This window comes from Rousettus aegyptiacus, unplaced genomic scaffold, assembly GCF_014176215.1.
Source record: "Rousettus aegyptiacus isolate mRouAeg1 unplaced genomic scaffold, mRouAeg1.p scaffold_m13_p_15, whole genome shotgun sequence".
NCBI classification, from domain to species: domain Eukaryota; kingdom Metazoa; phylum Chordata; class Mammalia; order Chiroptera; family Pteropodidae; genus Rousettus; species Rousettus aegyptiacus.
In genome coordinates, this window is record NW_023416290.1 from 14904304 (window position 1) to 14915766 (window position 11463).

Sequence of the window (11463 nt, forward strand, 5' to 3'; positions counted from 1 at the left end):
TCTAAATCTGTTTTAACTCCCTCGATTCTCTGGTGTTTAACTGTCACTCTTGTAATCTCAACGCACTTTATGTTTTCTTAAAAATTATGTTATCTATATTTATCTTAAAATATATCATTCAGCATATTGGAACATTATTTAAAGATGAAAACATTTTATTAATATTAGATCACATATACATTGTCTCCAAAATCCCATCTGGCCTGGTAAAGTATAGAGGTTTCTCAACGATATTATCTATATTACCCTTACATGCCATCATTCAGCATTATGGTGGATCAGGGACTGCCAACTCAAAATTTAGCTCAGATATAGCCAGCCAGGATTAAAAGTGATTCACCATCTTATGTGCTACGTATTTTCTAGTGTATGTGTGTGTTTGCGTATGCATAGAATACTTATCTATAGTAAAAATGAATTTATTGCCTTTAGATACTGCAATAAAGTAGTATGCCCTGGTTTTTAAAACTGTAGTCTGTGGAGTCAATAAATATACGACTAAATGTTGTGTCTTATTAATTCCATACCTCCCTCCTTCCTTCTATAACATTTATTGGGGTTCAAAGCACTCTGGTAAGGCTTCGAAGACGCAAGCAGTAGTGACCCTCAGTTCCTGACCCCAGGGATATGCTAGTCAAGGCGGAGAAAGTCATGGAATCAAAGTTATATGACAGAGAGTGCTGCAGGATGATGTATTTTGGTCCCTAGGATTAATCTTTATTTTATTATCCCTTTCCCCCTCCCAATCTCTTCTTTGCCCGTTTGGATTCATAGTAGTTTCCTATTACTGCTGCAAAAATTACCACAAATTTGGTGGCTTAAAATAATTCAAGTGATTATTCCACAGTTTTTGAGGTCAGAAGTCTAAATTAAGTCTCACTGGGTTAATACCAGGTCCTCCTTCCTCTGGAGGCTTTCATGGAGGATTCGTTTCCTTGACTTTTCCAGTTTTTAGATACTGCTCACAGTCCTTGCCTGGTGGCCCCTTTCCATCTCTAAAGCCAGAAATGCATCCAACCTCGTTTTCTCTCATTCTGATTCTCCTTTTATGCCTTCCACTTTCACTTGTAAGGTCCCTGTGATTACATTGGATCTATCTAGATAATCCAGGGTAATTTCCCCACTTTAAGGTCAGCTGATTAGCAACCATAGCCTGAATTCTGCAGCCTGAATTCCCTCTTACTATTGACATAACATACTCAGTTTCTGCAGATTAGGTCATAGCTTTAGGGAGCCATTGTCTGTCTACCATAGGGTTATTCTTCAATTCCTACTTTGTACTTTCACTGTTATATTATTTTAAAAATATTATTGTTAATGGAAACACAGCTGGGAAGGTAACTGGAAAGGTAAACAGACAACTTTCAGGTATCAGAGTAACAATTACAAGACGAAGCAACACCATTACGACTAAGACAAAAGAAGGAATAGGTTAGATCTACTAACACTTAGAAGCCTAAGGAAGAACTCTTGAGGAGCTGAAACTCAGACTCGGGCAGAGGAAACCCTGGTGCTTTGTACTTCTGAACTCACGGACTGGGACCCAGAACTCTGAGGAGGGTGCCCCGTGCTGGTGTGTCTGAACTTGTAGCATGTATTAGTACTTTTACTTTCCAGATAAATTCCATTTTATTTATTCATTTATTAATTGATTGGCATTTTTTGGTTGTGACCACTTTCTGGCTTTTATTAATAATGCTTCTATGGACATTTGTGTATAAACATTTGTGTAAATATGTTTTAATTTCTCTTGAGTATATAACAGGAGTGGAAATAAACATTTGTATAATTATATAGCTATCTTTACTGGCACTATCTAGGGTCATTTGGTTTTGGCCCGAAGAACTTGGATTTATTATTTCTTGTGGGGTGAGTCTGCTAACAGCAGTTTCTCTCAGATTTTATTTATTTTGACTTCATTTTCTTCTTTTGGTTTATAAAAATTTATTAAAATTCAAAGTCGTTTGATTTTCTATCCCATGAGCATCCATCCAGCTGCTTTTAAGCAGATCAGTCGCATGACTGCTGCTATGATAATGCCCTAAAAGCAAAGATCACATTTTAATCATGGTGAAAGGAGCTGATGTGCTGCTTGTTAGCAAAGTAACCTCAGAATCAAAATGAAACAGTTTCATGAATGATATCATTCTATTTCATTTGGCTTGACTTCATTTTTGAAAGTTATTTTTGCTGGATATAAGGTTCTTGGTTGACAGCGTATTTCTTTCAACACTCAGAGAACATGATATCCCACTGCCTTATTGCCTACATTGTTTCTCAGGAGAAGTTAGCCGTTAATCTCATTGGGGTTCCCTTGTATACAATGAGTCATTTTTCTCTTGCTGCTTTCAAGATTTTCTCTTTGAATTTGTCTTTCAGCATATTTACTATGACATGTCTATGTGTGGATCTCTTTGAATTTATCCTGCCTTGATTTTGTTGAGCTTCTTGTATATGGAGATTAATGTTTTTCAGCAAATTTGAAAAGTTTTCAGCCATTATTTCTTTGAATAATTTTCTACTCCTATTTCTCTTTTCTCCTTCTGGTACCCTTATTATACATATGTTGGTGTGATTAACAAAGTCTAATTATTCTCTGAGGGTGTTCATTTTTCTTAATTTTTTTCCCTTTCTGTTCTTCAAATTTCATAATTTCTATTGATCCATATTCAAGTTTACTGATTCTTTCTTTTGCCAATTCAAATCTACCGTTGAATCACTAATAGACTTTTTTATTTTGGGTATTGTACTTTTTAACTCCAAACGTTCCATTTGGTTCTTTTTTTAAAAAAAATAACATATCTCTTCATTGAATTCTCATTTTATGAGATATTGTTTGCATACCTTAATTTACATCATTTTTGGAGTTTCCTTAGTTCCGTGAACATATAGCTACTTTGAAGTCTTTGTCTGTTAAAACTGACAGCTAGCCCCCAGCTTCTGTTGCCTGCCCTTTCCCTGTGGATTGGTCACATATTCTTGTTTCTTTGCACATCATGTAATTATTTTGTTGAAAAATGAACATTTTAGATAGTGTATTATAACAAACATGGGTACTGATTACCCTCTCTCTGGAGCTTGTTTTGTTTGTTGTTTGCTTGTTTATTTGTTTTATGACTTAGCTAGACTCTTCAAGGTCATCCATTTCTCCCATGGTGTTTAGCAGCTCCTCTGAGGCCACAGCCTTTGGAGTGACAGTGGCCTTAGCAGGGCTCTCTTTGGTTGTCTCTTCCCCTGATCTCTCTGCTAAGTCACCTGCCTCATTTAGTATTATACTCAACTTGTTAGGCTCTATTAATTATCAGTGGATTTCTCTATTGTTTTTGACAATGCCCTGGGGTATTACTTGGCAGTCTGATCCAATTAAATTCACCCTGGGGTAGTTTTTGAGGCCAGTCTTTGAGGTTTGTCTGACTCCAAGAAGGCTCTTCTTAGCTGTGTCTTTCCCTGGTTCTCTCTGGTGAACCAGCTGGCTTATGGTTTAGCTTGTTCTTAATTAAGAATTACTACTGTTTTGGGGAGCACTGTTATTCTTGAACTTATCTACAGTCTATTTAAAATAAAGGTTCCTACGAAGGAGCTTTGGAGACGTATTTTTTATGAACTACCTCTCCCTCTGGTAAAACTCTGAATCATACTCTCAGTGATGGACATGTTGGTAGCCTCTTGTCTTCTCATCTTGCCTCTCCTGTGGAACCTCTACCCTACAAGTGAGTTGGGTGAGAGTGGTAAGGGACCAGTGTTGTTAGCATGCTGTGCCTGGAATATAATGCCCATGCCTTATGGGTAGAGATTAAGTGGAGGAAGTGAACCCCGACCTCTCAGCTGTTCTTACCGGGAATAGCTTCTTCATCTTATGGTCAGTGGGGATGAGAGATGCTGGCAGACTGCCTCTCCCATTGAGATACTGTAACTGTTGATTGAGAGCTGAGGAGAGAAGGAGACCTGTCTTAGCCACACTTCCCTAGGGTGGACCTTTTGTCATACCTGGCAGGGTTTAAGGGAGTTTTTTATAGCTCAACTGCACATTCTCATTGTTCTTACAAGTTTTAGTAGATTTTCTTAAATCAATGATTTGTCATTTGCTGTATGCTCTAGGAAATTACCAAAGTTTCAAAAGTTGGTTAAAAAATTTTTTTTCATGAGCTTTTATGTTTCACAGGGGTTGGGTTCATACAGTTCTTCATCCTTTCATCCAGAAGTGGAACTCCAGAGGCTGCTTTTTAAAATTTTAATCCTAAATTAAAATTATATAAAATATTTATATGGTTCTAAAACCAAATCTACAAACCAAGATACATTCAAAAACATGTATCTAACTTATAATGCCTCTACTCCTTTTTATCCTATATTCTATATATAAACATTTAAATTCTTTTTTTCTTTAAATGTATAAGTGAATATGTTATTTAGGAAGGTTTCTATTTTTGTTCTCATGGTTACCTTTATACTAATACCTTTACGTAACACACGCAGTACTCTTTTTTTTTCTTTTTTACTATTGTCTACTTTTTTCCACTGTGAGCAATATTGAAATAAGCTGGGGTCCTCCTATGTTTCCTCCTGTTCATCTCCATATCATCTAATTTGAGGTAATATCTTTTTACTGCTTAATGCCTGTGAGATTATTCTACTTTCATATAGTCTTACCGTTCTTCCTTCAAGTTTTGATGGTTGTTTTATTATATATGTAATTATTCAACCATATTACTAACTACTGTATTGCCTACCTTATAAACATTATTAAGTATTATATCAATATCTCTTTTCTCGTTTTGGTTGTCTGAAGCTTATTTTCTACTGAATTCTAGGGAGGATTTACCTGAACCGTATTCCCGGAATTCAAAGTCATTAGTCTCTGATTCTTAAAATTGAAGATCAGTTTAGCAAGATAGCAGGATACAAAGTTTTTGGCTTGCATTTTCTTTTCCATTTTTTTCTCCCATATTTTAAACATATCATTCCACTGTGTCCTGGCTGATTGTGTGCTCCTAAGAAGCCAGATGACAATTCATTTTCTTTATTAGTGACATAGTATTTTTACTGAATACCCAAAGGTTTCCTTTTATCCTTTTTAAAGATTAACTGTGTTCCTGGAATATTGACAATTCTAGGTCATTTTTCTCAAGTACATAAGGTAGGGTTAAGTATTTTTTGATTCAGGAAAATTTTATTTATTTATTTATTTATTTTTATTTAAAATTTTTTCTTTTTCAATTAGAGTTGACATTCAATATTATTTTACATTAGCTTCAGGTAAATTTTCTTAAATTATAAATTTATCTGTTCTCTTTCATTAATTCGTTTGTTTCTTTGGGGACTCCTATATGTATATTGGATCTTTTTTTTTTTGCCCTCAAAAATTATGTTTTTAAAAACATTTGTTCTTTCAATCTTATAAGTTTCTTCAGGGCAATTTGTATTGTGTTTATTCAAGTTTGCAGTATTTTTCTTTATTTTGAATTCCTTTTACATTCCATCACCTTTTAAAAATATTCCTTTTCTCCAATCACTTTATTTCCAAGTTTTTCTGATTCTGATTTTGTTATTCATTAATAATTTCTACAATTATGTTATTTATTTTAGTTATTATTTAAATATCAGGTAACATTTTTCACTTGCTCCATGCACATGTTTTTTGGAGTGCTTTTCATTGTTCGTAAGGATATTCTTCCTTCCTTCCTCCTTTCCTGCCTTCCCTCCCTACCTCCTTCCTTCCTCTCATTCTTTCTTTTTTCCTCCCTTCTTTCTTTGTGATAATAACCTTGTATAAAAATTTACCATGATTCTAATCTCTTGCTCATTTTTAAATGAAATAAGTTTTCTGATACTACCTTTAGGAGGCAAAGGTGGGCCAGGATGTCCTTTCTTGCTTTATAGCTCTAGGGCTTTGTCATTTTTATGAAATGACTAAAACATAGACTATTTTTCGAGCTCTGTCTCCTCTGCTCTTTTTCTTCACATTTATCTGGACGTCTTTTTTCTTTGCCCCACATGTCTTTGTTCTGCTCAACTTAGGATTCTACTCTCATCAATTTCTACTTAGTGAAAGGTTTGCTCTAGAAGTAAGCTCAGAATTATAAGTTTTGAGAATTCCTAAGAACAAGACCATTTCAGCACCTGCTGACCTTTCCATGGGTCCCTTGCTCTACCTGTGAATCAGAATTTACAGAATTCCCTGACGGTCTTGTTGATATGTTTAGGGAGTTACTCTTGGTGATTTTGGACTCTTCTGTTCTCAGAGCAATCAGATGCTCCATTTTTCTCTTTCCACTTTCCCCCACATAAATGTAGATATCAAGTGGGTCTTGTCCCTGTTAGTGGCTCAGCCCTACTTATATTTTGGGGTTCTTATAAACCTGTTTTATTGCACGTCCTTATAGTCCCTTGATAGTATGGTTTTACCTTAGATATCACCATATGAATAAATATGTGGCTTCCTTGGGCTTCTTAGCAAGTACATAGAAATCATTCTATACTTTGAAATTTTGATGTGAATCACAGAATACTGCTTCTGAAGCGGAGGGGAGATAAAAGAACAGACTATCTAGAATTTTTCACAGTGGGGAGGCCTCTGAATCTGCTTAAACCCGATGAGCTGGTTTATCTAATTTTATTGTATTTAAATTTTATCTCTGAATGACGTCTAAAGAGCTTTCTCAGAAAGGAGAAATGGGAGTTTAGGCTCATTCCATTTCTGTGTTAAAAAATATTCTCCAACCTAGAAAATTAATTTCTTCACCCTGAAATTCTTAGCCTCTTGAAATCACTATGTTTTCAAATAACCAGGCTTCGATCCTCTATTTGAACTAAAATTACAGAGTTCTTAACTGTAAGGTATTTGATGATCTACTTTCAAGATAAGCCTGAATTTATAAGCTAATCATATGTATGAGGAAAGAAATCACAGTTGAATTATGGTCAATTTTTCATTATCAGAGAAGAGGCTTAGAATTTATACTGAGTTCCCAAAGCCAGTTATTTTATATGTGTATGAATTTAAAAACAGTGAACACTTCTTTGCTGAACTACTAATGTATAAATCTGGGGCATATCCTACTTTTGGAAGTTGTTCTGTAATAAAATATAAGACTTGGAGCTATTTAAAAAATTGGCCTAGTATCACTGGAAGTTTTACTTGCTCAGCAGCAGAGTAATTGATAGGATTTTGAAAAATCAGAATCATGATTCTGACTTTTGTAATTTCTTTGGTCCAATTATTAATTACTACTGTAAATCTCATTTAAATTTTTCCGTGTACTTCTTCATCAGCAAGTAAAAGCTCTTGATCTCTGTTCCATTTGGAATCACGTAGAGAGGGAGAGATAAAGAACAGGAAGGAGAGAAATAAAACATAAAAACATTTGCTTCTATATATTTTAAATACTTGAATTCACATATCGCAACAAATTGCAACTCAATGATCTACAAATAGGCTATTTCATTCTATCCAGTATGTTTTACATACTTTTTTTCTTAGTAATATAAAACAGTTTCTATCTCGGTCTGCAAATTCCCTAGTTACATGTCTCCCATGGTCCTACCATCTGTTGGCACAGAGACTAAAGGGAAGCCAGGAAGGTATGATTCGTGATCTCTGCAGCACCGTGAGCTGCCGGCAACACTGGAAGGAGCATTGTAGCGAAAGGAGGAAGCAAGAGTGTCAAAGAGCAGTCCACCACCGAAGTCCCGACCCCCATTCCAGAGATCGCCTTCAGCGCTGTGCCTTTGCAAGTAGGATTTCCTAATACGTCCTCCTCTGAGCGTGCTGCCATCCATACAGCAAGTAGGCATTCAATGAATAAATGAATGGAAGTCCTGCCCAGTAAGGATAAAACTCAAGTACTACATCTTCTGTGAACTGCCTTGATCTCTAGTCAGAAACCATCTCTGATTTTCCCCTTCTCTGACCACCTATGGAGTCCTGATGTGAGACATGTTTCATGGTGTTGACTAAATGCACGTCTCACCCCAAATTCTTTACCGGAGTATGAGGTTGTGGGAAATTGTACTTTTCATTGGTGGCTGCTCCTGTGTATTTTATACCATCCCACATGTTCTTCTTACAATATCACTGAAACTCTTCCCAGCAAGAGATGGGACTATTTATTAGAGGGTTAAGCTCCTTCCTCTTGAATCAGAGCAGGGTTTGTGACTGTCTAAACTGCTCTAACGGAGTATGGCTGAAGGGATCCCATGTGACTTCTGAAGCTGTTATAGAAAGGAGAGTTCCTCTCTTCCCTCCCAACCCCATGAATGCTTATCCTCGGAACCCAGAGCTGGTTTTGTAAGAAAGCGTAGGTCTCTGCTAGATTAGTGACCAATGGCCAGCACCAACCACCAGACATTCCTGAGCATCAAACAGTTATTTACATCACGAATGGAAAATGGCAGGTACAGGATTCTGTTATAATGAAGTTTTAAAAGCAACACACACACACAGATGTTACCAGTTATTTTATAACTGAACAAAGGAGACACATAAAGGTGAACTGATTTTTCTCTCAGAGTAAATAGCAAATAAAAATTCCTAAAACCGACTCTATGGCTTTAGTCACTTATTTATTTTACTTGTTTGGATATCTGTCTTGTTTGAGTTGTGATTTTTTTTCTTTCACTGAGTTATTTAATGTTCAGAAATAGGATTAATGTATAGAAATTAATTAAAGCACAAAATGCACCACCTATTCACGATTGACTAGAACGCGTCAACTGAACGAAAGAGAAAAGTGAGTCAGGGAAGAGATAAGAAGAAAGAGGAAATGAAGAGTGACATGGGGACAATGCTGGTCTTGATTTCTTACAGTTCTTTCAACATGTATTGTTTAACTATCAAGTTTGTGAACGGAAAAAAGTAATTAGCAATAATTTTCCCAACAAGTAATAGCAAGGAAGATGTGACATTCAATTTCAGTGAAGAAATCAAGAGTACAAAAAGGCATATTCCCACTTAATCAAGTTGAGAAGTCTCTAACATCCTAGTACGTACGATTTGGAAAGTATCATGTTCTAGGTCCTCCCTCCCACCCCACCGTGACAATATGTCAGTGATAAATTACAACTCTTACATATTCTCCACCCATTCCAACATTCCCTTAACACATTTAATTCTGAAACTCATACCCCACTTCAATTGTCCCTTAGTTTTAATTACTAACGATTGTGGATAATAGTGGTCTCAACCGAGCATGGGTTATTTACCTTTGCTACAAAAGTCAGATGTGAATTAAAGGAGCATCTCTTACATAGCTTTATGCTGGTTTAGCCTTCTTATTATGGTACTGAAAACCTTCACCCTTTCTTCTCCATTTGGAGATAATAGAAAGCATCCTGGTTATTATATCTCATTGCTTATGTAAGTGTGGTCATATCAATAAGAAACAAATATGGCAGTTGTTAATAACTGGTCTTAGAGACAAAATGAACCTAGTAGACTTAAGAGATACTTTATATAGTATTATAAATATAAAATATATTGGACACATCGAAGGTATATCTTGAGTTATAAATGGATTAGTAAAAAGCTAAAGGGGATCATGACATATCTTGGAAATGTTATAGCTAAATAGATGTATAGGTTCTGTTAATAATTATCTAAGCTTGGGAACTGGGAAGGAAAAGACGTCAGAACCTGTCAGACAATGTACAGACCTTTTCCGGTATACAATATTGTTATATTTTCTCCCTCACTATGAAAAAGAGAAACACAGGGCTTATTAAGTGCTTTGGCTTAAAAGAGTTCAAAGGATTACAGAGAATTCTGTTCTGGCTGGAGAAATATTTTGATTTCCACCATTGCCAAATCATTTCTTCCCAAGTATACAGGAAAGCTTGCTGCCTTAGGGGACAAAAAACCAGTGGAAAGCTAGTCTTGCTCCAATGGTCAGGGGTTTGGAGTGTAGCAGGGAGGCAGGTTGGGAGGGTGCGCTTTAAGAAGAGTTACAAAGGTGGCCTTTCTTGCACATCTGACTTGCTCACGTTCTGTTTGAGACCCAACTAATTGCTAAAACTTGCTCCAAAGAACAAGCCAAGCAACTTAACATGTCTCCCTGGTCAGGTACCAACTCCAGAAGAAAGAACAAATGACCATAACTTCCCATGCAATTTCAGTTATATCCATGCTGAGAAGGAAGTCCCAGGTCATGAAACGCATTTGAAGACCAGTATTAGAAGATCGGGGGAGGGGCAATTTCTCTTTGTCTCTTTGTCCAGACACCCAAATAAATAAGTCCATTTTTTTTTCTTTTCTCTACTTAGTTTTAAAGTGAGGATATATTGATTTAGCCTTGAGATGGTGTAATGGAGAATTGAAATAGGCTGTCTGTAACATTTTCAAGTGAACTTGAGTCAGGTTAGTTATACTTTCATTTTCGGGAGGTACATCATATCTTGCAGGCAATGGAAATTTATTATATTTCATTTTTACTTACCAAATGATTCAGTATCCTCGATATCATTTTTCAAATGCATCTTAGAGATCTGCAGTATCGTGAAGTTAGATGGAATGTTTAAATTCAAAGCAGTGGCTGAAAAGAAATAGATATAAAATTCACCAGTTGAGCATGGAAAACAAAGATCTGACTAAAGTCTTTGTTTTAACTCTGTATAATTATGGGTTTTAAATGATTTCTAGAACTAAAAAAAAATCATCATGCACAAAGGAGCAGCCAATTTAGTTTAAAAGGAAATAGGAAGAACTGTTGAGTCTGAATTTTATTTTATCGTTTGGTGTCCTAAGTCATAGAATTTGATCAACTCTTCATTAAACCTTACACCAAAAAAGAGAGGAAACTCTTTGGGAAGCTCCCCTGCATTATTGCAGAGCTATTTTCTCTCAACATTATAAGCTTCCTTTGAATTCACGTCCAAATTGTTAATTGTTGAAATTCAGGCATTCTGAGGTTGACAACAAAGTCAGCTTCTTCTGATACATGCTTCTCGAATTCAGTCATGTTAATCTTCAAAGAATTGTTTCAAAACCTCATTTGGGATGGAAGCTATAATTTTAAAATAGAAGCTTACGAAGAACATAGCATTTTATATTTTGTCTATCGTTAATAACCACATACAGGGTTTTAAAAATAATACAAACAACTAGGGAGCGTTTGAGAGCTTGCTTCCCAGCATGTTATCAACTTGGCTCAAATAAAATAAAAAAAAACTCTTATAAAAAAACAAAACAATCAAACAAAAATGACAATATCAACTATCAGACCAGCCCATTAGTCCCCCCTGGCTCAGTCACTCTAGATGCAGGTGCGCGCTGCGAAGCGGCGGTTAGTTGGAGGCCTAACGTTTCTGTCTCCTTTTAAGAATGTGTTCACCACTTTAAACTCTGGATTTTAGTTTTAGGAAGCAAACGATGAAATAATACTATGGAGTCTGAGTTTCTTCTTCATCTTTGTAATTCATCTGGTCTCCTGTAGGGCGGTTGACTTTGGTGAACCTCACAGCATGACCCCA

General features: G+C 36.0%; 1 non-coding gene across 1 annotated transcript; it reads right to left on the bottom strand.

Annotated features, from left to right (window-relative positions):
- Window positions 1–2105: 2105 nt before the first annotated feature.
- On the bottom strand, window positions 2106–2175 carry LOC118612075. The gene has a single exon (XR_004954783.1). It is a non-coding gene; the product is annotated as a small nucleolar RNA SNORD47 (small nucleolar RNA).
- Window positions 2176–11463: the final 9288 nt, after the last annotated feature.